Source organism: Daphnia pulex, chromosome 3 (assembly GCF_021134715.1).
Source record: "Daphnia pulex isolate KAP4 chromosome 3, ASM2113471v1".
Classification (NCBI taxonomy): Eukaryota; Metazoa; Arthropoda; class Branchiopoda; order Diplostraca; family Daphniidae; genus Daphnia; species Daphnia pulex.
In genome coordinates, this window is record NC_060019.1 from 2,663,864 (window position 1) to 2,690,123 (window position 26,260).

General features: G+C 39.9%; 1 long non-coding RNA gene across 3 annotated transcripts; it reads right to left on the reverse strand.

Moving 5' to 3' along the window:
- Nucleotides 1–20,867: 20,867 nt before the first annotated feature.
- Nucleotides 20,868–26,131, reverse strand: LOC124189793. Of its 3 annotated transcripts, none has more exons than XR_006872664.1 (6): nt 25,987–26,131; nt 25,554–25,831; nt 24,807–25,410; nt 24,665–24,748; nt 24,234–24,602; nt 20,868–24,176 (listed from the first exon to the last, which is right to left on the reverse strand). It is a non-coding gene; the product is annotated as an uncharacterized LOC124189793 (long non-coding RNA). The 3 variants fall into 3 exon arrangements; XR_006872665.1 differs by having other exon boundaries at nt 24,807–25,425; nt 25,987–26,130; XR_006872666.1 differs by having other exon boundaries at nt 25,554–25,846; nt 25,987–26,129.
- Between the last annotated feature and the right edge of the window lie 129 nt (nt 26,132–26,260).

A 26,260-nucleotide genomic window follows, 5' to 3' on the forward strand; every position in this document is an offset into this window, starting at 1 on the left:
GACATGGTAAATTGCAATTGAAAGTAAGAAGAATTTTTAAACAGATGAATTGGCATGAAAGCGATAGACTGGATACTGCGGCTACGAAAAGTGCCATAATTGCAGCAAAAAACATTTGAAAGTTTCACTGAAAATGGCTCACGAGCTTAGTTGCAAGAACGTTGCTGAGTTTATTTCTGTTTTGGTGGGAATACGTTGTTCGTCGTCTGGACTGTCTCAGTGAATCCAAATTAAAATTTAACCGTGGAGTAAAGCCGAAAAACCATTGTTTCGATATTAAAGCTGAAGAATTTCTAAAAAATCCGCAAGTAATTGTTGATGATTTCAAAGAACTACGAGAGAAATGTGATGCAGCCAATACAGGATACCAAAGGTTTGGAAATTCCATCACTTCAGTTAATCATTATCAAAAGCATTTAAATTTCCCCAAAAATGATCAAAAAGTAGAAGTTTCGCAAACCACCTCTTTTAAAATGGCTATCGAAATTTACCAAGGTCCAATGGACGATCCGCAATCGACTCAAGACAGAAAGTCTTTAATGATATTTTATAAAAGAAAAATGACAGAAGCATTTGGAGTTTGCGACATGGTCAAATTGCAATTGAAAGGAAGAAGAATTTTTAAACAGATTAATTGGCATGAAATCAATAGACTGGATACTGTTTTCTACGAAAAGTGCCATAATTACAGCAAAAAACATTTGAAAGTTTCACTGAAGATGGCTCACGAGCTTAGTTGCAAGAACGTTGCTAAGTTTATTTATGTTTTGATGGGAATACGTTGTTCGTCGTCTGGACCGTCTCAGTGAATCCAAATTACAACTTAACCGTGGAGTAAAGCCGAAAAACCATTGTTTCGATATTAAAGCTGAAGAATTTCTAAAAAATCCGCAAGTAATTGTTGATGATTTCAAAAAAACTACGAGAGAAATGTGATGCAGCCAATACAGGATACCAAAGGTTTGGAAATTCCATCACTGCAGTAAATCATTATCAAAAGCATTTAAATTTCATCAAAAATGATCAAAAAAAGCAAACCACCTCTTTTAAAATGGCTATCGAAATTTGCTAAGGTAATGGACGATCCGCAATGGACTCAAGACAGAAAGTCTTTAATGATATCATATAAAAGAAATAATATGAATCGGCTACGCGTTGCCATTTCTTAAATCTCATTTGTGTCCAAAGCGTAAAGCGCGTAAAGCTCTTTAAAAACGCTGTACGGTAATTTGCCATTTGGGAAACAAATGAAATTCCAAGAAGTGGCAACGCAGGATGTCCAACAACTCTATTGTTTCACGAAAAACATCAATGTGGCCTCTCCGCCTACCCCTTCTACACATTTCTTGACCCCACCACAAAGTGAAATTGTCTGCTCAGACTTGATGAGCCTCGATGGTTTGCGTCGTTTGCTAAAATAGTATGAATCAATTGGAAATATTAAAAATCGAATCTTTACAAATAATGTTAATTTTATAAAAAATGCAACTCACATTTAAAAAATGCAAAAGAAAAAATTGACATATTCTGCTATTTTTTAATTTTAAATTTTCTTGATTTACTTTTGTCATGGGTATTAAGAAGAGATTCTCTCAATAAACTAGGCTAACTTCCGAAGTTGCTAGTTTTATTAAAGCGAAAAATTTTTTTGACACGAATTTGTAATTACTCTTGCATAGCGGCTTATATGGAGTTTCGCCATTGTCATTACTAGTTAAGAATTTTTCCCATTTAAGTCATCTCTATTTCCCGTTCATAATTGAATGCCTTCATTATCAGGTGAGATTTTCGTGTTTGTTTCCCCTCGATATTCATTGTAGTTTATTTATTGTTAATTTTTAAGAAAAAGGCAATTTGTTTACAAAAACCACATCCTGCCCCGAGGATATAGAGAACCCCGCGCACCCCGTCTCATCTTAGTTTCTTCTTCGTCTCTTCTTTCCATTCTCCCTTGGGGCAAGAAATTACACCTATCCCTCGGCAACTCCGCCAACCCACGGCATCCACCTGTCCCATTTGGCGCCATCTGCCGTGGCCTCTTCATGGCCCAACATACTGAAGAGCGTCGGTCACGATCTTTCAGATCTTCAGGACGCCGACGTTCCGGAAGAGAGCGTCGATGATACCGACAGTAAGAGAAGAGTGCCTCCGGCAGCCAGTAAGTTGATCCGACATTTATTTCAGACTAGACTAGACGACGTTAGAAAATGAAAAAGAGAGAAAGAGGATCTTTGAGGGGTACTAGACGATCCTATAACTAGAATTATTTTAATTGTGTTTCCTTATTTCTTTTGATACTTAACTTAAATCTCATCCGTTTTTCCATCCAGATTGGGTGAGAGCACAGGGACCTAAAGAGCCGTTGCTCCATGCCAAGCCATTTAAGTTGGCGCTCAAGAAATCCGGTGCTTTCGGATTGGCCAATAACTTACCGTCAACTCATCCCACGCCAACGGTCAATACTCCGACCCAGGACTCGTCTCCGAACACAATCATGCACCGCCTCCTCCGCCACCGGCCTGGTAAAAGCTTAGACAAATAAGTAATCAAAAAAAGCAGAAATCAATCATTCAATTAACTTAATTCTAAAATCAGACAGCATCAAACTCTGATCTTACGTCTGATTTTGAATTCTGACACCTATCTTGATTTCGCTGCTCATCAAGCTAAACCTAAAGTGGCAACATTGAATGTTTTATTTTCAACAATAAAATGGCCTCATTCCAGCAACTCGGATATCGTTCGGTTCGAGTGACAGCACAGTAGCCCTAACATTTCTGTTGCCTCAGAGTTTTACCGATGGTATCGGACTTCAATCGGGACAGGATGGCAAGGAATACAGATTTGTAGCCGAGTTACAACATCAATTGGTCACAGTTTAATAAACTGATGTCAAGTAGGTCCTTTCATTTCAATCATTTGTTTGTGTTTAAAGATATTTCTAAGTTATTTCGAGGGAATTCGAAAAAGCAAAAGTAAAAAACAGTGTTGATTCTGCTCAAGTTAACTCGGGAAAAAGTGGCCGCCTAAATCACCCTTAATCTTTATGAATCCATTGTCACTTCAAACAGATAGATTCAGACAGATACATATAATAGTTTCCATGTGGTGCAAATAACTATTTAACTGTTTGTTCTCTTTTTATTGCTTGTTGAGTATTCTGGTTGTGCTGAAATTTTACTAAGAAAAATGCACTCAAGTGTTCTTTTAAACTGATCCATGCAAAAAGAGGGAAAATCAGACAAAGTAACAAGAATGTTCCACCACAGTAAATATATCTTAAACAATATGTCAAACTGAATCCGATAAATTTTAATTTTTGATTTCATCAAGTACTTATGAAACCAAACTCTGATTCCAATACACAAATTCCAATCACACCACTTTGTTGACAGTTTTTCGCAACGAGTAGCTCGGTTGCTTTATAGAACTTCTTTCTGTTTCGCCGTAATTTTCTTGGCTTTCTTTGCGGGAGCAGGCGTGACAACTAACGTTTCTTCTACTTCCCATAGCCCAGCACTTGAAGAAGGCATCGATTTAGTATCAACTTCAGCCACCTTCCATGTTTAATCCTCTTTATTCAGGTTTAAATACTTACGGATCAACCATTCTTGTAAGATTTAAAAAGTTAATTGGTTGGGGATGAAATAAAACTTCCGTCATGCAACTCATAATTCCAGCCATATAGGAGCACAGCATTTTCTTCAGTTCATTCTCTTTCCTTCGTATGACTCGCTTCCCTCTAAAGTGTAGATTGAAGGATTATTATTTTGAAATTTTTCTCGGATATATTTCTAATCGATGTCGCCGACGTTTTGGTTTCTACATTTTTTTATCAGACCGAGTATTAAATGTTTATCCTCATCAGACCACCCAAGTTTTCAAATTTCAGGGTTCAGTTTTGTTTGTAGTTACGGAAGCAGTCAAAGGCCCTTATTATCCCTGTCCGACTTCAAATTAATCCCCTTTGTTCCCGTATTTACTTAGGAATTCCTGAAAGAAAAAAATTTTTTTTTTGTTGTAAACAAAAATCAAATTTAGATGACTACTATACTAAACATTTGCCTTAAATTCTTGATTTGAGAAAGGAGATTTCGGGGGGGGGGTCTTCACCTTAATTTTACCGTATTCCATTCCAGCTAAATGTAAGAGCCGCAGCAAAACATTGGCGACCAGGAAGTGTCAAAAATGTTCAACGGAAGTGTGGTAGAGGAGGTGAAATCAGGGCCATGTCAGCGCATTCATTCTCTTTTCGAAGGGCGATGTTTCCTGGAGAGCCATCTTTATTCTTAAAGGATAGCTTCCTAGTACAGTCCCCTCCATAAGTATGGGATCACCCCACGCCGTTCAATAAGGTGACGTGTATTTTTCAAGTTGGTTTTTTGGGTGGCAAAAAATGAAAAGATGTCATAATTTCACCAAACTTGAAATTTATGTTATTTTACGTTCTTTGTTTTGTCTGGATTTTTTTCAGATTTTTTCGTCTATTTTTTACACCTATAAAAGTTGCGCAGAAAATATCGGATCACTCCGACGCCAAAAGTGTTGTCTTATGGGTCAAACTTTTAAGAAGGAATTTTTTTCAAACCATATTTACATTTCCCTTACACACATTAACTGTAAGTTTTTCATGATGATCTGAACCATTTTTAAATTTTCCCAGATTTACTTATTTCCCGAGTTTCTAAATCAGAGACTACAGAAGAGTTCATATACGGTTTACAACTTCTCTCAGCTGGCGTAGGCCAAAAAAAAATTTTCAGTACACCTTTGGGAGTCACAATCTCCATTACAGCCACATTTTATTATTTGCAACAAATCTGTTGGTGCTGCTTCTATGTATGTTAGTCTTGGCAACAGCATTTCGTTCTTCATCACCCATCCCTAATCACAAGAATTCAGTGAATAACCCATCCATGATTGAACCTATTATTTAAAATTTGCATGTTATTAATGATTTCATATTGTTACGTAGCTGAATATGTTTTTATACCTGAAAATATACTCGCTGACTGTGGAACTGAAGCGCAGCTGAAGTTGGGGGAATTTCTTGTTGATTCACAAATGTAGTAGCAATAGATGTTTTGCGCTGAAATTATTTGTATCTCAGTTTGTCCATTCCTTCATGCGTAAGTCCACCATAGATTATGATCATTGCAACTTCCCCAGCTTTCTTAAATACACCCATCGTAGATTCTTTTTAATAGAATTAAGCTGCCATATTTTGGAAAGTATGGCTTCATCTGAAACATTCTCTTTGAAGACATTTTCTGATACATTTATCAGAAGACAATGAACGGTAGGAAATTATCTCAGCCAGCCATCCCTCACGCTCCTGCGATAGGCTTTGGAGATGGCATGTAGAAAAGAAAGCTGCATAGCAAAAAAAGGCACCGGAAGCAGGCAGGGGGTGGCTTGGAAATATCTTAGTCCTTGGTCTTGCATGTAGAGATAGAATAGCAGTTATATTAGCTGTAAATTATTGTAGCAGCGACAAATCACGCTGGGTGAAGGACGCAGAGTACAGCAAGCTACATCCATCATGCAGACCATTGACTGTGAAGAAGAAGTCTCTTTCCCAACTGACATATCATCAGAATCGTATTTTAGAGGGCATAGGAAGAAGGCAGGAAAAACCAGTTGTAGCTGAGAAGAGCCCATTTTATTCAGTGCAGTAGCAAAGTCCGGTGACCTCACCTACCCGCAGCTCCAAGGAGAAGATATTCGAGAGGATAAACAACCTACAGTGGAGATAGTTTTAAAAGCATTGATTATAGAGGAAGGGCCATAAAACATGTTTCTCTGTTGATTCAAATTTTCTGTAGTCCCAAAGATTTTGTTGCAATTTTCTCTCATCACCGGTTTTCCTAATAATGAAATGAATCCTAATCCTAATGAAATATTTATAGTCTGAATTTTTAAGAAAATATGTAATCATAATCTTCATATTCAATCACTAGCAAAACAATCCAAAAAAGACGAAGACGATTTCACTTTGACTTGCAACGCAGATTTTTACTGCGACCTCGACGAGCTTTTAGCCCTAGACAGAGGCTCAGTTTTAGCCAAATTCAAAATCCATTTTTTTTAACGCGAAAGAACAAGCTGTGGTGGCTTACAATGATTACCACCGCCTAACAGACGAACTCACTGCGATCCGTGCCAAACTCAACGCGGTCAAATTTGCTTTGGCCGATAAGAACGTCCAATTGTTCAAAACGTCACGCTCGAACCAATTGGTTATAGTATAAAAAACAGTCAAGGCACACGCTTTTATACCCAACACCACTCCGGCACAGACAGGCGGGCTCGCCGATCCACCCTATTCTAGCCCACCTAAGTAAGCAGCTATCCCAAGGGCCGAACCCGCAGAAACAGTTTACACCAAGTCAACGGCTGTCGATACTAAGCCAACGTTAATCAAGTGGCTAAATAAAGTCTCATTGGATAAGATTGACTCTTTCATGAACCTTGATCCCGATGGCCTGACAGTTAAAAATTCAAAAAAGATGAAGGTAGAGTCACTCTTACGTTCAAGGACGTAGCCGACACGGACAAAGAGAGAACCTGAATCAACCAGAATAGTCAGCAAATCCTTTTCAAATCGGTCTCCATCCTAAAAAAACTTATCCAGCTGTCGCACGCCTGAACGGTCTAGTGATCAAGGCAATAAATGGTGCAGGCAGCAAAATCGAAAAGCGTCTGCGGAGCGCCACGATTATAGAATCGTTAGACAAAGAAAATCCATCCCTTTTAGGCCATTTAGTGTACGCAGAATTTATCAAACCAGCCCGATAACCGATACCTTTCAAATGTGAAAGGATAAAAAAAGAATAAAAAGACAGCGATGCGTAAATTTTCCCTGGATGATCAGTCTCTCTAGTGGTAAGCATAGCAACTACTTGTTCAGAGAGGATAAATTTATGCGTCGCTGTTTTTTTAATGCCCTTTCACATTTAAAAAATAAATTTTTTTTTGCAATACCCCCCCATTCTAGGGAAAAAGGAAATGTAACCAAAGGGGTCGTGTATTTTTTTTCATGTTCCCAGTTTTTAACCTCCCCTCCAAAAATCTTTCCCCCCTTTTCCACCCTTTTTCTTGCTGCCTATACCCCCTCTTTTGCCCTTAGGGCCTAAAGGCGAAAGACGAAAAGGGTGAAAAGGGGGAAAAAGAGCAACTTTCTTCAAATTTCAAGGACCGCCCACCAAAAATGGCGTGGGGTCCGTTATAAAGTGGGGGGAGCTAATCTCAACTTTGAAGTGAGATTACGGGAGAGGGGAACAATTATTTAAAAAATAAAAAAAAAATACCATGAGAATCAGCGTGAGAAACTGATTCTAATGGTACTTATTTAAAAGGAATCCCTTATTCATGCAAGGACCCTATTCTGTCGCAACGCACTTCAAAGAACAGCTAAAGCTGGGTTGGAACAACGAGTGGAGAACGTCAACGTCAATTGCCCCGCTAACCAAACGTTTGGTAAAAAATGCGATGCAATTAATTACGCCAAATTAAGCGCATCGCGCGCAAGTTAATCTCATATACATCACTAGCGACATGCGCGTTTAGACAGCACTATATCTAGCGAAAAACATTTTATTTAATTATTTTTTGCGCAATGAGCCACCCAAAACAAGGAATTTGCGACCTTAGCGCTTAAATAGCGACGGGCCCACGCTAAGCAATAAAATACGGACGGGCGTGCGCTACTCATAAAAAAGATCGCTACAATCATTCCTTGTCGCAGTGATACGACCTGGCCACGCATATGACGTTTTGCCAGGCGAGTTCTGTCTTTAAACAGGCGCGGTATTTGCCGTTGTATTCCGACCCTACATTCTAATCCGTCTTTGCAATTGTTATCGTGAACCCAAGCCCAAGTGCGGTGGATGCAGTGCAAGGGCCGTTGCCACTTTCATCCTTCTCCCTTTCTTAATGTGTCGACGATAAGGGCCACTGATCAGCCGGGACAGATCAACTTTCGACTATATTCTGGGTGTCGAATTAAGGGGATATCCGGACAGCCCAGAATTAAACGGCGAAATAAAATAGCGCAATGTATTCCAGCCGATGCGAGGATTGCGTCCTTTTAATTAACTTTAGTGCTTGTGCACGTTTCGTAAATATTGCAACGAAATGAATGGTGCTAAATTTAGCGCATTGCGCGCAATCTAATAGCAAAAAAACATCGCTAGCGTCATACGTGCTTAGATGGCACTAGATCTAGCGCAAAACATTTCAATTCATTATTTTTCACGTAATGAGCCGCCGAAAAAAGCGAACGGGCGACAACGCTGAAATAGTGGACGAACCAGCGATAACCGCTTAAATAACGGACGGGCTCGCGTTACTCGTCCGACCAGTCACCGCAATTGTTTTTACTTGTCCTTTAAATTGAATTTAGAGTGGTGCGCATTAAGTAGGGTTATTTAAGCGGTTGCACGTTTTTCAATTAATGATTTTTAAAAATGCTTGATGATGGATGATACAAATTAAACGCGTCGCGCGCAAAAATCCACTTTGTAGTTCTGGATTCAAACTGGCTATAAATAAAGTGGAGATGTGGCATGAAGTTATTATTTTGACCCATAGGTGTCTGCCGTTTTTAACAACTTCCCAACTTTCTATTGAATTTTTTGTGGTTTTTTTATTAAACTGTTTTCGGTTTTCATATGAACTTTTTGCTTTTATATAAAATTTTTTGTGGTTTTTATAGTTCTATTAGTTTTATATTCTTTTCTGACCATAGTTTTGGGCTCCCATAACAGACTGCCAGAGTTACATACATGTAATTTTCGGGAGGTTGAATTTGGTAAAAACAAATAAATTTGAACACTAAAATTTTTATGTATAGTTGTAATTTTGACCGCTAGATAGCGGTGGCGCCTTTTTTAAATTTTCTTTTTTGCCGTGACGCTTATGATGACCCGCCTTACATACGGCATTTTGCAGAACGATCACTTTCGCCATTTTGTTTCTTTGTAAAAAAAAGCACCATACGCCATCTAGTGTCATAATCGCAAACAAGATTCCTTCGGTAATGTCCTTCGGGAATTTTTTTAAACGTTAAAGAGACAGAAAATCAAGTTTAAATAGTAGAAAGTAAATAGTATACATACTATTATGATTGTAAAATTCTGTTTCCCTTTATTCTCTTAAATGATTTGATTCTTATTAACTAATTGACTAATAATCTGTCAATATTATGAGTGGTGCGACTTAGGTGTGGCGGAGGCTTCGCCCCGCCACCCCACGTCGCACTTCATGTTTAGATTAAGTTAAAGTAAAACTTATTACAATAGTAACAATACAATTATATCATGCGGTCACATGTTGCATTACATGAGTCTTGGCTAATAGATAGCGAGCTACCATCATACCCATTTTTCCCCTTTAAATATCATAACAATAATGGTCTAATGGTCATCAACCCAGGCTGCCATTCGCATGGTTCGCGGTTCGAATCTCGATCAAGTCGGAAAGGAAAACTAAATTTGTAATTTTTGAAAAATTCTTCTTAATAAGCTTTCGTAGGTAGATGGAAGTGGAAGATCGGTGGTAACTCTTCATGACCGCAAGAAGATCGTGAAGACCAAGGAGAGGACAGAGGAAGAAGGGAGAGATGACCCAGAGCTTCAAAATGAATATAATCTAACATTTTTAAAATGTTCCTCAACTTCTTCGTTGATGACTAACTGTTAAAAAAGGAGGCATAGAAATTTTACTTGGACAACCAAATTTATTAAAATCAAGATAAAAAATAGTAAACAAAATGAGGTAATAATAAAACAAAAAGGGTTAAAAAAATAAAAGTGGGAAAATACAAAGTAAAAAGAAGAATAAAGACGAAATCGAAATCGAACATAAAAACCAAATCAAATAAAATAATTAATACTCTCCACTCCCATAGCAGAAAACTTGTCTTGCTAGGGAAGATCCAAACTTTTTTTTCTTTTTGTTTAAACTGCTGAGCATGCACTGACAGTTGGAAGGTTACGCAAAAAAAGGGAATTCACTAACTTGGATTCGGCAACCAGCTAGGTAACAAATACGCAAATTAAATTTCTAAAACAGTATAAAAAACAAATGAAAACCCCGTTAGGGCATGTATCAAATTTTGACAGAATTATGTACAAAATTTGGTGACGATTGGTCATTCAGGGAAGAAACGTATAAAGGATAACTAAATGGACATTAAACCATCTGAATTTCACTACTAGCTACTACTACCCTACCCCCTATACCCCACACCCTATATTGTTAAGGACCTTCGTATATAAATATACCTCAGGGACAAGATTCCTTCGGTAATGTCCTTCGGGAATTTTTTTAAACGTTAAAGAGACAGAAAATCAATGTTAAATAGTAGAAAGTAAATAGAATAAATTATTTTGTTTGGAAAATTCTGTTTCCCTTTATTCTCTTAAATTATTTGATTCTTATTAAGTAATTGACTAATAATCTGTCAAAATTATGAGTGGTGCGACTTAGGTGTGGCGGAGGCTTTGCCCCGCCACCCCACGTCGCACTTCATGTTTAGATTAAGTTAAAGTAACACTTATTACTATAGTAACAATACAATTATATCATGCGGTCACATGTTGCATTACATGAGTCTTGGCTAATAGATAGCAAGCTACCATCATACCCATTTTTTCCCTTCCAATAATATAACAATAATGGTCTAATGGTCATCAACCCAGGCTACCATTCGCATGGTTCGCGGTTCGAATCTCGATCAAGTCGGAAAGGAAAACTAAGTTTGTAATTTTTGAAAAATTCTTCTTAATAAGCTTTCGGAGATAAATGGAAGTGGAAGATCGGTGGTAACTCTTCACGACCGCAAGAAGATCTTGGTGAACGAGGAGAGGACAGAGGAAGAAGGGAGAGATGACCCAGAGCTTCAAAATGAATATAATCTAACATTTTTTAAATGTTCCTCAACTTCTTGGTTGATGACTAACTGTTAAAAAAGGAGGCATAGAAATTTTACTTGGACAACCAAATTTATTAAAATCAAGATAAAAAATAGTAAACAAAAAGAGGTAATAATAAAACAAAATGGTTAAAAAAAATAAAAGTGGGAAAATACAAAGTAAAAAGAAGAATAAAGACGAAATCGAAATCGAACATAAAAACCAAATCAAATAATTAATACTCTCCACTCCCATAGCAGAAAACTTGTCTTGCTAGGGAAGATACAAACTTTTTTTTCTTTTTGTTTACTTTGCTGAGCATGCACTGGCAGTTGGAAGGTTACGCAAAAAAAGCGAATTCACTAACTAGGATTCGGCAACCAGCTAGGTAACAAATACGCAAATTAAATTTCTAAAACAGTATAAAAAACAAATGAAAACCCCGTTAGGGCATGTATCAAATTTTGACAGAATTATGTACAAAATTTGGTGACGATTGGTCATTCAGGGAAGAAACGTATAAAGGATAACTAAATGGACATTAAACCCTCTGAATTTCACTACTAGCTACTACTACCCTACCCCCTATACCCCACACCCTATATTGTTAAGGACCTTCGTATATAAATATACCTCAGGGATAATTTTCAATTTTGTGAGGGGTTCGTTTGACTTTTCTTAGAAGAATGATTAAAAGATTTAATTATAAGAGATAATTAGAAGAAATAATTAGAGAGAAAAATTTAAAGGAAAATTGATAAAAAAATATGCAAAATCGTTAATTCCCCTTAACAACTTTCTACCTGACTAAACACTTTCCCTGACTGTACAAGATACCGTAAATGGCTTAAATACCGTATTTTTTCGGCTGAACTTGTTTGAATCACTGTTATTTAGGTCATCAAGTTTCGTTTCGTTAGTTTTAATTTTCGCTAGTTTCTTTTTACAGCCGTTCGTATTCCTTCCATAAAGGAAAAAAACAGATCCTCAAAAACTAGTTAACTCATTTTTACTTGATAGCCTTATTCAGGTTTAAAGTGGTTTCCATGGCTGGACAGAATCATTCTTTAAATTCTTCCCCGACAATAATACTGGAAACACAGTTTGGACCAAATTTGTCACTCATTGACTCTATAGTTTTAACGGATCCCAATTCTGGGACCCTTGAATCCATGGAAACTGACGGCGACTCTCGAACGATAAATTCAAATTCAAACGACTTGGTAAAATGGTAATAAGCCACCAAGAAACCAAGAACAAAACAATTAAAACCGAAATTGACAGCTAAGAACTCCCTTCCGTCAAAGACAGCTATAGCACCAGACCCCAAAAAATAAAAAATAAAATAAATAAATGACAGAACTTAAAGTTGTATTAATTGATACGGGGGGTTTGAAGTCGGTCGAGCAACGTCAACTTCTATTTAACTTTTGAAGGGACGGCTACTTTGATATTGTGGGACTTCAAGAGTTGGCTTTTCATGCTTGTCCCATTATTGAAAGTATTAGCTATCACTTATTTACAAATTTGGGTCCCAACAAAAATGGTAGTGCCAGTCTATTTCGACATGGCTTGAACCATTAACAACCTTTGCTAGATACTGATTGAAGGCTTATCTCTATCAACTTGGAATCGTTTACATTTATAAACATCTATATGCTCCGTCGGGTAGACAAGCACGTTTGCAGATAATTTTAAAGTATCCGCTTACAACCTGTGCTGTTTAGTGACCATCAGTCGATACAGTCCCAGTTTAAATGCAATCTGGATCTCCCTTGTAGAAAGAAATCCAGTACTAGTTTATGGAAATTAAACACCTTATTATTGTCTTGGAAGAAATTTTTCAGCATAAAATAACTCAATTTGTTTCATAATCCTCAAAGCATCCTCTTAGGGAAGGGAATGTAGCCAATTGGCGACACCAGTTTTGTACTTACCTTCAAATCTTTACTCCAACACCGATTAAGATTGACTCGTTGAGCGAGGCACCTTCAGTTTTGCACCAGACGCTGATTATTAAATTAATTATTTTATGTACACCCATTGTATTATTATTTCCATATTTAATGTAGTAATTTTCATTTTATAGGCAAGAATTTAAGTTATATATAAATTTGTGCAATAGCATTAACTTTTGCTTGAGAATATATATTAAAACTGCTTTTATCCATACCCATTACATCATTTTTCATTAACGATTAACCTCAATTTTCTTTTTTAGATATAAAAAAGTCAGGTTTCTTTACACCCAACTTCCTTCTAGTTCCTTTCCCAATCCCGAACACGTTTATTATTTGTTTCACACAAAATCTTCTCAATTTCTTTTAGTTCCTTCTTAACATATAAACGGTAAATGCATAGACAGAATGAAATTTAAAAAAAAACCTGGGTGAAACTTCCGTAACACGACACCACCCCCTAGGAACAGCCAGCACATATAAATTTGAAACAAAAATTATTTCACCAACATAGGCTGTAACATACCACACTGGACTGCAACTTCGGGAGCATAATCTATAACCAAAGTAAAATGAAATTATATCATCGATGGAAATGTTGTATGATAAAACAAATTATGCTACTTTATATTATTTCAAATAGAGTAAGCCGATATATTCTATGAAAACATTATCTGATACCTTTTATTGAAATGGATATTTGCAGGAAACTAGATGACTCATTTAAGATTTGTTGTTATTGGGTGATGTAAGATTGTGTATGAAAACTTCTCTAGTTTTGCCTGAACTTTAACTTTACTAACTTCTGGACGTGGTGGACAGCACGGCTTCCAAGATTCTTCTACAAATAAATAATAGCAATTAACAACTAAATATAACAATTATGCAAACGGAGTTTACTCCACGTGCAAAAAATTCATCACACTCACCATCACCAACCCTTCAAAAATAGAAACATCTGCCAATCCAGCTAACATCAAAAGTCCCAACAAAGGATACTGGGGTACCTTTCTTTCAAAAAACTTCAACTAACAGAGAAGAAGGCTATCCAGAGAACATAATTCAGAGAACACATAATTTGGAGAACAGTTAAACAACAAATAAATCAACATACACTCAAATGGATCGTCGAAGTAAGACCGAAAACAGATATAAAAATTGAACATAGTAATCATTAAAAGGTTCTTTCTCAATTTGAATTTGACATTCCAATGGGGTCGGGGGAACCCAACAAAGTAATGGCATCCTAATAACGAAGGTGAAAATCTTGCCAGAAGTGGCCTTCTTGCCAGTTGAGAAGGCATAATCAATCTTCAATTTCATTCCAACAGCTTCAGCAGGGTGAACTTGCGTTCAGAGCAGGATAGCCTTCATGGAGAAGGCGCCAGTCGTGCTGCACCAACAACTGCAAATACGTAGTTGCGTATTTGCATGAATCCCATGACGAGGAAACCGGGAAGACCACCATGCAAGTTTATTTCCGATGGCATGAAGTATTCGTTAATATACTTGGCAATGGAGGCTTTTTGGTGTAAGTCTCGCAGTTTTAAAATTCAACATGGGATTCCATGCCCAAGAGTTCGTTGGTTTTTTACGAACCACTTGTCCTGTTAGGAAATTAATTCATTTGTATTTCGTCAAATAATACAACATCTAGGCTTCAAAAATTAGCTTTGTGGGATTGCTCACCTAGGGTTACCAAGCTTTGAGTTCGCACTCGAAGCCTGAACTCGAAGTCACAACTCTTCAATGCTGCCATTGCCGCCAATTGCCGCTGGCGGCTTAGGGTGGAATTCCCCGAATACATAGAAGGAGGGGGGAGAGGGAGACTGTGCAACACACAACAGCTGGGACCAAGCTACGCCCGCGATCCAAGTGGCATTTTAAGGAACCTTCTAAGTCCCTTGATTAGTCTGCTGCCATGGCGTTAGTCTACCTCTCCTGTTAGACCGTGCCGACAGTAAGAGAGAAGTGCCTCCGGCAGCCAGTAAGTTGATCCGTTATTTATTTCAGACTAGACTAGACGACGTTGGAAAATGAAAAAGAGAGAAAGAGGATCTTTGAGGGGTACTAGACGATCCCGACTAGGATTATTTTAATTGGGTTTCCTTATTTCTTTTGATAATTAACTTAAATCTCATCCGTCTTTCCATCCAGATTGGGTGAGAGCACAGGGACCTAAAGGGCTGTGCTCCATGCCAAGCCATTCAAGTTAGCGCTCAAGAAATCCGGTGCTTCCGGATTGGCCAGTAACTCACCGTCAACTCATCCCACGCCGACGGTCAATACTTCGACTAAGCCTGGCAATGAGGCGGTCCCCCACCGCTCCTTCATTATTAGGATTCGCGCCGAACCGAATCCGTTCGATTTCGGATCTTACCCTACCCGTTATGAACTACAGAAAGGGAAATGCGTCTGCTTGAACTTTTTTCATGAGGTGTTCATACTTTTTGTTGTTCTTGTGCTACATTTGGTTTTAAAAAACCAATACGTGATTAAATATATTTATAACTGGTCCCAAAATTGGACTTTCTTTAAATTTGTTTTAAATGGAAAACGTTAGAGTTAAGCCCAGGAGAGGGGCTTCAATAGAGGCAGCCAAAAAAATTACACAAAAAAAGCCAGACTTTGTCCGACAGTGATCCCAAGTAAATATTTTATTATGCCTTTATTACTGTTATTCTTTATTTGCCATTCATGGTTCTCTATCATGTTCAAATTACAGCTCTGGTGAGATAGCTGTTTTAACAGATAAACAATCAGCATAAATTTCTGTAACTATTGAAGCAGTAATTGAAATGGAATTGCCAGTTCTGGAGGATGATACCATGCTAGAAAACTCCAGTGAAAATTTGCCTGAACCCCTACTTTATCATTCGTTGAATAAGAACGACTTGCAAGATGAAACTGAATTCTTTTCACTTGAGGTTTCTGAAATTCAGGGAGAACTACACAAATCAGACAATGATCAACTCCCTGTCCGTGATAATTACCACAACTTGGACGATGAGGAAGTTGAACGATTCAATAGGATCGTTATGGATGACGGTTCAAGCACTACCGATTCCAATGAAAATGTATTACATGAAGAATCAGATAGCGACACTAACACTATTGTTGGTAAATAATATTCTATATGTAGTTTTGCCCTTTCAGTTGCCCCCTCCCGCAAATTACTAAAAGAATTACTATTTTGCGTTTAGATAAGAATACTGAAGAAAACACTGCAAAAAATGCAAGTCGAAGTAAGGGAACATCTTGGGTCTGGAAGTATTTCCGTAAGGATAGAACTAATCGTGTTAACATTTGCTGTTTGTGAGAGTAAACAAATTTTTTTACATACTATATATAATGCTTTATAATGCCTTGCCTCACAGTAAATCATATAATACCAAGAATGCCCGATGCAGCACTTCAACTATGCAAAGACACTTGACGGGAAAAACCCACAGATTAGAGAAGGATTCGAATATTCCCATCTCATTGAAAAGAATAGTGGTGAGATGAGGTTTTTTTAAGTAGTTCGATCAAACTAAGTCTCTCAGTGGAAGAAATCCCTATGTATTTTGAAGATTTACCTGCTGCAGCTTCGACGTCATTGGGGCTTTTTGCAGGAGTAGTAGACTCCATTTTAGGTAAGTCAATTTGAGTTTTTTTCTATGAGTTTATTTTTTCCCACTTTTTTATATTTTTTTATTTTCCCCTTTTATTTACACATGTTAAGTGGAACAACGAAAAAGAAAGAAGGACGAGGAGGAGTCAACCATCAACAAAAGGTTATGCAACGAGGGGGCAGCTCAGTGAACGTACATACGGGTGAAACATACAAAGGTATAATTTTTTTTATTTATTTTTTTTTTAATTTAAACATAGCAATATAGGCGTTAATCTTTATTAATTTGTATTTAAACATATCAACTATAGAGAGGGTAGAAGAACGAATTGACGGTGAAGAAAAGGGAAAAGACGAAGAAGGTGAAGATGAAGAAGAGGAAGGCGGGTGGGATCATGCAATTGACGGGATCGACGGATCCCAAATCTGGTTTGAAGAGGAGGAGGAGGAGGTTTACCATGAGGAGCGTACCGGAGAGGGTGATGATGAAGAGACGGTGGTATTAGATGAGAATGAGGAAGGAAGGGGATGTAAATGAAAAATACATAAACATGTTTCAAAACCAATCTATGTGAAGTTTGTTGAAAAAAATGTTGACACAGCACTTGATTCAACAATTCAACATGAACAACGGACGACCCACATCATTTTCAGGAAAACTTCATGTAAGTTTTATTTCTGTTTCATTCTTTATTATAGGTATAATTTTTGTGTAATCTCCATATGATTTAATTTATTTATTTTCAAATTATTTAATTGCAGCTTACCTTACCTAACCAAACGTCCACTCCCATGTCCACCCGCATGTCGGACACATCAACTCATATCAAATCATCAACATCAACATCATCATACTCATTAACATCCTGGCCATCAACTACCAACACGGAGGGGTGGACCACCACCTCTAATTCTACCACCTCACCTCTAATTCTCCTCACTACATATAATACTATCCAAAGCGGGAACACAATTGATTTGTGAAGCCCGTCGACAATTGATTTGTGCAACCAATCGACAATCAGCAGCACTGTTGAAGTCAGTTCGGTATATGAAGAAGACGCCAAAAACCCTTACGACAAGTCAACAACAAAAAATTAATTTGTGTCTGAATATTAATTTCTGTCTGTAATTTGTATTTGAAATTCAGATTTAGAGTAAAAGATGCGTAACCTCAAATTTAGGCAATATTTAACATACGGGAAGACGGGGCGAATTGCAAAGTGAAATTCAAGAACGGGCTCGAGGGAAAGGAACACATGAAGATCCACCGAGTCGAAAAACATCAGAGGTAAATCCAAATGGTCTATTAACGTACTTTTGCGTACTTGCCATCGCTAAAGAATTTTTTTTTTATCGTAAAGGTTTAAGTGTGAGAGCGAGGATATTACGTGTTATCGCCATTATAATATACAATGTCAAAAAACATTTAAATAAAAACATGAGGAAGATCAAAGGAGGAAGAAGAACACGAGGCCGCCTCTGGTCGACGTGCCTCGATAAAGGGTGACAGGATATACTTTGTCGGACGAAACCGATGCTTTAAAGAGTGAAATTATAGGTAATTTCTTAAGCCTTTTCTTTGTTTACGTGTTGTTAAAGATTTCTCTTCCTATTTGTAGGAGTTTATTACATTGTCATGAATCACCATCACTTACTGATGTATTTTTTTTTTACTTTTATAGATTTCAATCAACGAATTATTAGTGTTTTATAGCATGTTCTAACAATTTTAACGCAAATAGGCATGCTAAAAAATTTCATCCAGAGAAGTTCACTGAGACTGAGGGTCCTGCTTTAAGCAAAGCAAGGTTTTACTGTTAATAACTTTGGCATTCAATTAAATTTTAGGTACGTTGTAACCTAGAAACGTCGGAGGGGGAGAAATGCGACATAACATACGCGAAGGGGATTGAAGGGGAAAATGGCAATGGAGCACAGACTAGCAGTGCATACAACGTAAAAGATCCGATATCCTTTATCACCATTTCAACACATTTTTTTCACAGATTACAATGTCCATCATTTAATGATTGGTGTTATGTTACATGTGGTTACAAACGTAATATTCCAAAACACATGAAAGATTTTCATCCTGAAGAATATGTGAGTAAAACGAAGAGGGATCCACTTGTCGATGAGGCTCTTAAAAAGGTGGCCGTCAAAATCCCCACAAAAATCCAATTGGTGACGTGGGTATAATTGGGGTTTATGGGTAAAATTCATTGTTCTTGTCCTGTACGTCCTTTTTATTTTTATTTCCCCCTTCATAAATCAGGGAATTAAGGGGAGGGAGAGCGAAAGACAGCGATCTGTCGATGTGAGAGCTGGACGTGGTCTGCCGTTTCTACTTTCTAGAACAAAGAAAAGGTGATTTTTAAAAATTGGGGGGTTGAGAAAGGGTTTCAAAAAAATGAGGGGGGGTGCAACATTGCAACATAAATGTTTGTAAGAAAATTTGGCAGGCAGGCACGTAGACGTGTACGGCCATCATAGCTATAGACTCCTGGTCTCTTCTCGGCTGTGTTGGCTTCCCTATCCCGGTTTTAGGGTAAAAGTAGTCCGATTTTCAGAGATTTTAGGGCGGAGCCTATCAGAATTGTGAAGTGGAAACGTTAAAAAGAGCCATCTAGGCTGTACGAAGCGGTACGAAGTAGCTGGACGTAGTAGCTGACACACTCACTTAAAGGCGCTTTTTAAAGTTTCCATATCGGACTACTTTTACCCTAAAACCAGAGTTATAGATGTATGGTAGAACCACTGCCTGTTAAATTTAAATTTTCCTCTCGGAAATTTTTCCCAAAGTTGCAGCCAATATCGCGAATCGAAAGTGGAAAAATGAGCTTAAGTATCGATTTATACCTTATTGTCAGCGCCAACAGCGACCATCTACTGAAACTTTGTTGATTTTGGTACTGGAAAAAAAATGTGTTTCCCAACACACCTGCTGTGGCTCTGCAACTAAGGTATGGCCAGAACACTTCCAGGGGGAAAAGCCGAAAAGGCAATGGAAGGCCTTTCCATATAAGTGGTTCTACCATCATCTATGGCTCTGCTAAAACCGGGATAGGGAAGCCAACACAACACAGCCGAGAAGAGAACAGGGGTACGGAAAATTGACGAAAAAAATAAATTAAAACTAAATAGCCCTGTTTACACGCGATAATTCTGCCCTTTTGGTAGCCAAACGGCTGGAACTAGGGCTGTGGCCCGGGCGATGAAAACCCGGGCCACCGCCCGGGCTGAACGAAAAAAAACCCAACCCGACTCGACCCACCGAGGCATTTTTTTAACGGGGCGGGCGACGGGTTAAACCCCCGGGTCCGCGGGCCAACCCGAGCGGTGGCGCCATCTAGTAGTCACATAGAAAAGCTCGTTATTCTCTATGCCTGTCAAAATATTGCCGCCAAATGCTCTACGATAATTTCGTAGCATGAAAAGTTGGATAAGTGGTAGAAAAGGGCGTTCAGGGGTGTTCAGAAGACAGAATTGATGTGTCACTGTTGGAAGAAGAAGATAATTAAGAAATTTAGGGAATTTTTTAAAGTTTGTAAAAAAAAAGTGTGTTTGACCCGATTTTTTACCCGGACCGTTACCCGGCCGGTAAAATTTTTTTGACCCATGGGTCGGCCCTAGCCGAGTCCAATTTGCTCTGTTGGTCCAACCCGCTCCAACCCGCGGAAGAAGAAAAACCCATCTAAAAAACATATTTAAAAAAAAAACCCGCTAAAAAACGTCCGGGCCACAGCCCTAGCCATGCCCTAGCTGGAACCCGATAAAAAATGTCATGCCGATCCCTTGCTGCGCGCGCGAGTTTCCCGATAGGAGTGGTCCAACAATTAGAAAATAGTTTTCCTCAAGTCTATATTTTGATTTTCCGATTTTCCCTTTATCCTTTATGGTAAAATTTATTGCACTCCGGAGCACTCTAGTGTCAAAAGAGGCTGTTGGTTTATATTACAGATGAATCTGTTCAAGTACAACCATTTGAGGAAAATGGTTAATTGGTTAGAATAGATTTCAATCCTACAGTTCCTCATTGTTCACTTGCCAGCCTTATTGGCCTCTGCCTGAGAGGCAAGATTCAGAAAAATGTGGTGGAAAGGATCAAATTGGACATAGTTATTGCAGAGGGTAAACACAGCACAGAAGAAGAGAGTAAGTCCTAATACCATATTTAAATGTTCAAAAAAGCGTTCATAAAATATTCTTCTACTTTATTCCCATCCAGTCAATAAACAAATCAACGATAAGGAAAGAGTCACCGCCACCTAAGAGAATCTTAACTTAAAAGAATGTTCGATAGTTGCATAAGAGATAAGAATTTTGCTGAGAAGAAAAAAAATAAAAGACAATAAATTTCCTCAGAGTATTGTAACATACAAGGATAAGGAGTGTATTGCTAATACTACATTCTAGTACAGTCACTGTTAGACAGCCAAGGACAGCCAGGGAACAGCCCCGATCAGTCCGATGCTCTACGCTTATATACCCGGCTAGGCCGGCACAGTCATACAGTACGTCCGGTTGGACTACATACCAGACGTATCACATAGCGTGGTCATTGACCACGCGACATCCCCCTCTTTAACTCGCAGTCGTCCCCGACTGCGGCAACACAACGACAAAATTCATTCAAAAACATAAAAAACATATCAAATAACTCACATCAGCAAAAAAAAAATTACTCGTCAGGAAATATCTCACACGTGCACGTGCCGAGTAGTCAGGACAAAACAAAGCAATCGTCAAAAATATCCACAACAAAATAAATCTATACGAACAAAATTCACGCATCGACAGCAAAAACAATAATTCATTCACACTTAATTTCCTATCCCACAAAATCCATACAATAATAACTAATAAATGCATCTCTAAGGCAAAGAAAACCAAACCGGAACAGAACTACGACTTAAAAAAAAAAACGCACAAAATACTGCAACCATTTGAAAAATCAATCACGTACAAAATGTCACAAGCAATGAACTCAGTTCGACTTCCAGATCGTCACCCGTCAGTCTCTCCGATCGATAGCAATACTAATATGTAATTTAAAAAAATAACGTGACAACAGGAAAAAACAATTTTTCGGCGCATTCCGCCCTTCGTCTAACACTCAACCGTTCTCATCGTCACTTTTCTCTCCGTTCAATCACACTCCGTTCTCTCCTCCGTCGCTGTCTCCTCTTTCCTCTGTCGCTCTCTCCTCTGTCGCTCTCTCCTCTGTCGCTCGTCGCTCGTCGCTCTCTCCTCTGTCGCTCGTCGCTCGTCGCTCTCTCCTCTGTCACTCATCGCTCTCTCCGCCGTCACTGTTTCCTCTGTCGCTCTCGTTCCTTCTTCTTTCTCTAGCTTCATTGTTTCTATCCCGCTCTGTCGTCTCCGTCGCTCTCTCTCACCGTTGTCTCTTCCGTAGCTCGCTCCTCTCGCCGCCGCTCGTCGCTCTCGCCGCCGCTCGTCGCTCTCTCCGCCGCTCGTCGCTCTCTCCGCCGCTCGTCGCCCTCTCCGCCGTCGCTCGTCGCTCTCTCCACCGTCACTCTCTCCGCCTCTCTCTCTGTCGTTCTCTCTCTCCGCCTCTCTCGTCGTCGCTCTCTCTCTCCGCCTCTCTCGTCGTCGCTCTCTCTCTCCGCCGCTCGTCGCTCTCTCCGCCGTCGATCGCCGCTCGCCTTGCTGTCGGGCTCCCGACCTTCTGCCGGTCTCGCAGCTTCTCTTCTCCCGTAGGTCTCTTTCAATCGCTCTCTCTCCGTTGGTCTGTCTTCTCCGCTCCTTCACCGGTCTCTCTTCGATCCTCTCGCCATCGCCAATTCTCTTGTCGATCTCCCGTTCCATAGGGGCTGATCAAGTCTCTCTTTCCACCGGTCCAACTGCCTTCCTCCTTCGGCCATCACTGTTTTCGTCTCCGTACACCATACACAGCACACTTTTCCACAACACAACAAACACACACAAAAAAAAGAACACGAACAAAACACTAAACGACCCCGGCATGTTGCAACCTTCGAGAAATGAAACACTTCCCGTTGCTCACCGTGCGTTTTCAGTGACCCCAGATCTTGCCCGCGTCCGAAAGCTTTGACACTTTCCGCTGCTCACTGTGCACTGTGAACGACCCCGTTTCTTGCGGAAACCGAAAAGATTTACACCTTTTGCCGCTCAACGTGCGCTCTCAAGCGACCCCAGGTCTTGCCCGCGACCAGAAGCTTGACGCTTCCCGCTGCTCACTGTGCGCTTACAAACCAAACGACCCCGTTTCTTGCGGACAAAAGGCTCACGCTTTTTCCCTCAACGTGCGTTTTTTTCCAAGCAACCCCAGGTCTTGCACGCGGCCAAAAAGCTCGCTGCTCACCGTGCGCTTCCTACAACGACCCCGTTTCGCGGACAAAAGGCTCACGCTTTTTCCCTCAACGTGCGTTTTTTCCAAGCGACCCCAGGTCTTGCACGCGGCCAAAAAAGCTCGCTGCTCACCGTGCGCTTATAACCCAAACGACCCCGTTTCTTGCGGACAAAAGGCTCACGCTTTTTCCGCTCAACGTGCGTTTTCAAGCGACCCCGGATCTTGCCCGCGGTCTGAAACCCGCTGCTCACCGTGCGCTAACAACAACAAAACAACAAATCAACAATCAACAACAAACAACAAATGCTACTCCCAAATTTCTACTTATCCCCCGCTCCGTTCTCCTCACCCTTGTTACCAGGGATCGCACTCAAGGCGCCGTTTCCTCCGTCACATCGTAGCTTGGCCGGAACAAATCCGCACCACCGCAATTTCACGGCACACACTGCGAATAAATTACAACACGATGGAGAAAAACGGACTTACCCTATGAGGCCTGCATCTCCACCATGTAACATACAAGGATAAGGAGTGTATTGCTAATACTACATTCTAGTACAGTCACTGTTAGACAGCCAAGGACAGCCAGGGAACAGCCCCGATCAGTCCGATGCTCTACGCTTATATACCCGGCTAGGCCGGCACAGTCATACAGTACGTCCGGTTGGACTACATACCAGACGTATCACATAGCGTGGTCATTGACCACGCGACAGTATTTTGTATTCCATTCCATGAGATCAACTCACAAGTATGAAAGGCACTGCAAAGGCACTGCAGAGACAATTTCATCGCACATATACACCCTGGATTGATTTTAGTATAAGACTAGAACAATTACCAAAAAGATCCCTGGTATGTATATAAATTTTGAAAGTGTTATCTCTGGTAAGAAAAAAAGCATAACCAAAAGCGACAAGCAAGTTTGTTTCGTGAGAGACTTGTAAACTTAAAAAAAGATCAAAATTTCTCAAAAACGAGACAAGTTAAGTGAAAAACAAAAGGGAAGTGGGGCGGGAGGCAGTAAGTAATTTCAGGCGAGTCGAGAAGAGAGGGACTTTTTAAACTTCGGACAGGACCGCAGGAGTGCTGGGAATAACATCCATAATCACTTTGACAGGGTCGTTGTTGTTTTCCTCGGGCTCGATCTTGAACGCAGACTGCTGCTTCTCCAAGTCGGTGGCGGTGCAATGGGAACTAGTGCGGGGTGCTCGACGGCCGCTACCGCGTCGGACGGGTTTGTCTGGCTGCGCAAGGTGTTGATTCAGCAGCTTGATGATTTCCTCCACGTCGGCTTCATTCTTGCCTTTGATGTTCTCTTTGATGACCTCGACCACACCGTCATCTTTCTTGTCCTGCAAAAGAATTTTCAATTATCCGGTTATGAATTGAAAATAAGAAAACAAACTCACCTTGAATGTTTCCGTAAGGCCTGCATAGGTGATGCCCGACTCGACGAGCATATGGCGGAGGAATCCAGCTCGCCGGCCAGGCTTGATACCTTGACGAAAGGAAACATGTCAGCGAATACAGGTCTCCATTGAGCCTCCTTAGTCAATTCTTCTTTGATCTTCTTGACTTGTTCGAGCAAATGATCCTAACTGATGAGGTTCTCCTTAAGTACCCCAGTGTTGATGCGGCCGCCATGCACCTTGCGAAGGATCTTGTGAAGTGCTTGATTGAGCACGTTGAACAGCGCTCTCCAAAGGTGTGTCGACTCCAAGGTGGTGATCAGCCAAAGCTTTAAGGACCATGCGATGTTCATCCTTCAAATCATGCACCTGTTTTCGATTGAAACGTTAGAAAATCTAACCAATTAACGTGTTACTATTTCATTTGTTACCTGTTGACGGAGCAGATCCCAGCCATTAACACATCCAAGCAAAATCTTGTTGACATAATCAAGAAGACGGTAACGTTCCAAAGCCTAAAACAAACTGAAAGTTAGAAACGAGTCTAAAAATAGAAACTAAATGGCGATATACCTGGAAGAGCTGAAGGATCTTGGAGTGGCGTGGTTCAAAGAAGACTATAAGACAATTTTCTTGTCGGTGAAATTATCTTTTTGGAGCTTGATGAGCCACGAGGCGAAATCGTTGCAGGCGGCCACCTCGCTCTTGGACTTGAGCATTCTGTTGTTGCGGATCTCCTTGAGCATGCGGTAACGACACACACGCCGTCAAAAAAAGAAAAAAAGACGGCGCCCGTGTCAACGATGCGAAGATTGTAGTTGCGAATTACATTCAGCGGTAGCTTGCCATACGGCATGGCGTACTCGTTGAAATCGTGCCCTTCTGCTTTCTCTTACTGTGCCACGTAGAATGATCCCAGGTTACCATCTCGTCGATGAGGCGTCGACCAGTAACGGTGGCTTCCCACATGACCACAGCAATGCTGTCATCGTGTTCAGGCATTGGCTGTGCTGGCTGAGTGGTGATCACAGCGGGGGGGGGGGAGCATCAGATTCAACCTTGGCCTCTGGAGTTGGTGGCTGAATTACCACCTCTATGATGGTCTCCTCTATGATGGTCTCCCGGAAGATGAGGTCTGTTGTTCTTCACTGTTGTTAGTCATTTCTGTAATTTTATTCTGCAACACAAAATACTATCGATAAATCAAACAGCATTCAATAACAGTGTAGATGGTTAAATATAATGTGGGAATACGAAGCCAGGCTTCAAGAACAGTTCCCCTTTTCTTTAACTGTGGTATTGAATTAGTTAATTAATTACCTGAGGATCTACCATTGATGGCCACTGGTTGATGGAACAAGTAACGTTGGCTTCCCACATGCCCACAGAAATGCTGTCATTGTGTTCAGGCATTGGCTGTGCTGGCTGAGTGGTGATCACAGCGGGGGGAGCACCAAATTCAACCTTGGCCTCTGGAGTTGGTGGCTGAATTACCACCTCTATGATGGTCTCCTCTCTGATGGTCTCCTCTATGATGGTCTCCCGGAAGATGATGTCTGTTGTTCTTCACTGTTGTTGGTCATTTCTGTAATTTTATTCTGCAACACAAAACACTATCGATAAATCAAACAGCATTCAACAACAGTGTAGATGGTTCAAAAAAAAATGCGAGCAAAGAGAATACGAAGGCAGGCTTCAAGAACAGTTCCCCTTTTCTTTAACCAATGTGGTATTGAATTAGTTAATTAATTACCTGAGGATCTACCATTGTGTCTACCATTGTGGCCGCTGGTTGATGGAAGAGAATATTCATTTACTTTCGAATGAATGAATTGAAGATTGAAATGGAAAACAAAACAGTAGAGTAGACCGAGTTGACTAGATAATAGGCTGTTTATATAGCACGGCCTTATAGCAATGCGTCAGAACTCAGAACCATCTAACGGCAGTTTAATAAAACACGAAAACACAATTATGATTTCGTCGCAATATAAAAATCTAAATGCGACGGCTCCATGTAAAACCTT